The 3,785-nt window shown below is 27.9% G+C and overlaps 1 protein-coding gene across 10 annotated transcripts in view; it reads left to right on the top strand.

Moving 5' to 3' along the window:
- scalloped (TEA domain transcription factor 1 homolog scalloped) overlaps positions 1-3,785 on the top strand; it is a 688,296-nt gene that overhangs the window by 666,182 nt on the left and 18,329 nt on the right. The window lies entirely within an intron of this gene.

The raw sequence follows: 3,785 nt of genomic DNA, 5'->3' as shown, positions 1-3,785 counted from the left end.
GAAGATACATGAATTATTTTTTGTATTGGACCCCGCATCCAAGTGGTAAGTCCTCTGAGTCGAGACCTCAGATATTCATTTCATAAATTAAGTATTTCAAATTCTTTGCATTAGTATTAACAATCAATAGAAGCCACAAATGCCCAGCACGGACCACTGGTGTTTGTGGTAGCTGCCTGGAGTCTGGCAACATGCACTCTGGTGGTTACATTTCGGTAAATGTAGTGATGTGGGAAATATGGGGGTTGACCTTGTGAATTTGTGTATTTCTACTAATTAATACAACTTCGTACCCATGTATGCAGATTCACTACACGACCATTATTAGGTTATTTGCTTGTTTGAAATTTTTTTAAAGGAGATTATATATGCACCAGAACGTAGGCTATGAATTTTTACGATTCTTTAATACACTAATCTGAATTCGTTATTGTCGTCAATTAATACCAAATATTTTAAAAAAAATAATCTTTGATACTAATACTGACTAAATGGCGAACAATTTTAATTGAATTAGGACAGAAATCAGTCAGCAATCAAACATTAAAACTGTATAAGAAAATATAATATCACATTAAAAAAAAATAGAAGCATATTCATTAAAAATGTCAGGGATTGGATATATTAGTGTAAATATTTGAACATATTATAATATTTATATATTATTAAATATATTGATTTGAATATTGTATGTATTAATTGAATTAAATATACTAACTGAATTATTAATATAAATAATCATTTTAGATTGAAACCAGCAGTTTAACTATAAATATATTAATTAAATATAGATTAATTTAAATCACTTGTTTGTGATAGTAATCACTATAGTACAAGAAAAACAACATATTTATTAAACATGTTAGGAATTGAATATATTGATGTAAATAAAACAATAAATTGATTATATTAATATATTAAATATATTGGTACAAATAATCGTTTCAAGTTAAAACCACTAGGTAATTTAAGTATAAATATATAAATCAATTCTAATTACTTATTTGTGATAAATATTTATCGTCATTTTTAATAAATCAAAAGACTTATTGGTCCCATATGACCCCATACATAAATTTATTTTATATTATTATATACATTTGTTTATTTTCACGACATACATTTATTTATTTAATACATTTAAATGAACATATGTAAGCAAACTCACTAATTTATTTTCGTTTTCCGCGTTCACCTAGTATATCATTTTTTTTTTTAATTTAATTTCATTTATATGTTCTTTCATCTATCTTTAATTCAAAATCCGCCTTCTCCATAAGTTTTTCTAATTATCTTACTTTTATGGTACATATTAACTAATATATAAATTGTTATTTTTGCTTTACTATGGCAATTATTCGAATTAAATTACTAATTTTAAATATAATTTGTTCAGCGGATCGATGTTAATCATTCAAATGCTAGAAACTTTAATCGTCTTTATGCTCACGTTAAAAAAAAAACATGTAATTAAATAATTCCTTAACTTAATAGTAAGATATTGAAATCAAATTCTATTTGAATTGAAAAGTTAGAGTGGATAAAATAATCATTCTTACATTACGTTTTTCGGGGAAATAACTTGTTGAATAATTTATTGTACCTAAATAAACTGATTATTATGTTAAAGAACAATATTCCGCATTCGATTTTAATAAATTAAGTCAATAAGAAAACCGTACAATCTAATTTACAACCAAATTTGTTGTATTAAAATTATCCGTTCCGTACCAGTTGGCGTCATGATAATTTTTTAGTCGGTTATCTGTTCATAGTTTTCACCTAATACATAATCCCAAAATCGAACAAAAACACAAAGTGAGGTATATGGTTAGTATTAAAAAAATTGTCCTCAAAAAAGGGATCTAAGTCTAGTCCTACCAACATTGATGAAATTATCCAACTTTTTGAAAGGGTTTTGAGTTACCAATATACATTTTGATTATTTCACCCTAACGTGCATAATTAAAAACTTTTAAACTGGATCAGTTGATATTGATCAGTAAAATCACGAAAAAAAAGCCACCGAAAACATCGAAATGAGTAATCGTGAATTTTCCTTGCTCATCGAACCATAAGGTGAACATAAACTTCCAAAAATGTGAAAAATCAGCTCCATAAAGCTGGCTTCAAAGGATGAAAAGAGAGTATCGGACAGTATGTTTCACCAGAGAACATGTCTATCAGTACCCTCAACAACTTTCATAAGGATACCTTTATATTATCGTAAGAACACTTAATATTTACTTTTACATGAAAATATATTTATGTTTATTAAGAATATTTGAAAAACCTGTTGCAATGATGTTTCTTCCTTTCATAAATGTTATCCCTGTATTAAGGTATATTTATTTCATTTCAACATTCCCTTATCTTGCCGAAACTTCCAGTGGAATTAGAAATAATGAGGTGATCAGTGGTAATCAGTCAGGTTATAGAACTTTAACTGAACCTACGATAAAATGTCATATTCAAAAAATTTAAATTGGAAATATTCATTAAGTTATTAGTGGTTGGAGTTGATAAATCATGACAAGGTTGTGTGTTCAGAACTGTTCTATTTATTCTGTTTGACAGTTACAAAATTAAGCATAGCAGAAAGGGAGCCTATGTGTGCAAAGTTCCTATTGTGTATATTTATAGTTACAAACATGTATGTCATTATTAATGAATGAATTGGACATAAGTGTCTTTTATTGGATTTGCTTATTTGAGATTAATAGAAACTAGGTTTCCAGATTTATAAATGTAATCTAAAATTTGGAAACAGAACTAACATAGTTTCATCTTTTGATGGGAGGCGGCTAGTCACTACCAGTAGGGAGTAGGCAACGTTTCCAGATTTATAAATGTAGTCTAAAATTTGGAAACAGAACTAACATAGTTTCATCTTTTGGGGGGAGGCAGCTAGTCACTACCAATAGGGAGTAGGCAATGTTTCCTTGGGATTAAAATTATGGGGTAAAATAGTGCTACAGGTTCTGTTGGACCTTGGTCAGGCTCAGTAAACACTCCTTCAGGTTTAGAGGTAGCTGCCTGAAAAGAGGTTTATCCTGCCTTAACTGGGTTTAACATTTGTTTCCAGGTTCAAGAGTATGTTTTAATTGTTTGTAAAAAGGGAAGATTAAATTAAAAAGGTTAGGGATGATTAATTAATTACATCACTTATCTTGGGGAAAAAAATATAATAATTAAAATTTTAAACTTGAAATTTGATAAATCTCAAATTCAAGAAAAATAATTCAAAATGAATTTTATTACACTCTTTGCTCTGACTGATAGCGACATTCCGAGTAAGAAAGAATGGTTCTTTGTAAAATATTCTAATTAAATCAAACCTTGTCTAAACAATATTGAATTAACTTGAAAATGTATTGTTTTACTCTCAATTGGAAATAGTTAATTGTTAAAAGTATAGATGGAAAATAAATGTTGTTGAGGTTTTCTTTCTATTAAAATGTCTACATTGAAAACACTGATTTCCTTTCTCTCTTTTTTTTCTCTTGTATTTATTGATGTACCTGTGTATATATTGGTGTCCCAGTTACCACATAATGCATCTTTTTTCAGCCAGTTCACAATCATATTTTTGGGATAATTTACTAGTTATACTTTTGATAGAGATCCTTACTCTATTACTACATCTTTAAGAAATGTTTTATAAATTACCATCAAATATTATTTTACTTTTCTCACAGTTTATTGCCTAAATCATTTAAATTACCTCCCATCAATGCTTTTTCATTGCTTCTCCTCTTATTTGGTATTAATCTCTGTAATGATTT

This window comes from Halyomorpha halys, unplaced genomic scaffold (genome assembly GCF_000696795.3).
Source record: "Halyomorpha halys isolate HHAL.00 unplaced genomic scaffold, Hhal_1.1 Scaffold66.1, whole genome shotgun sequence".
NCBI classification, from domain to species: domain Eukaryota; kingdom Metazoa; phylum Arthropoda; class Insecta; order Hemiptera; family Pentatomidae; genus Halyomorpha; species Halyomorpha halys.
Note: the sequence above shows the minus strand (reverse complement) of the source record. Positions and strands in the feature narration are given on the sequence as shown.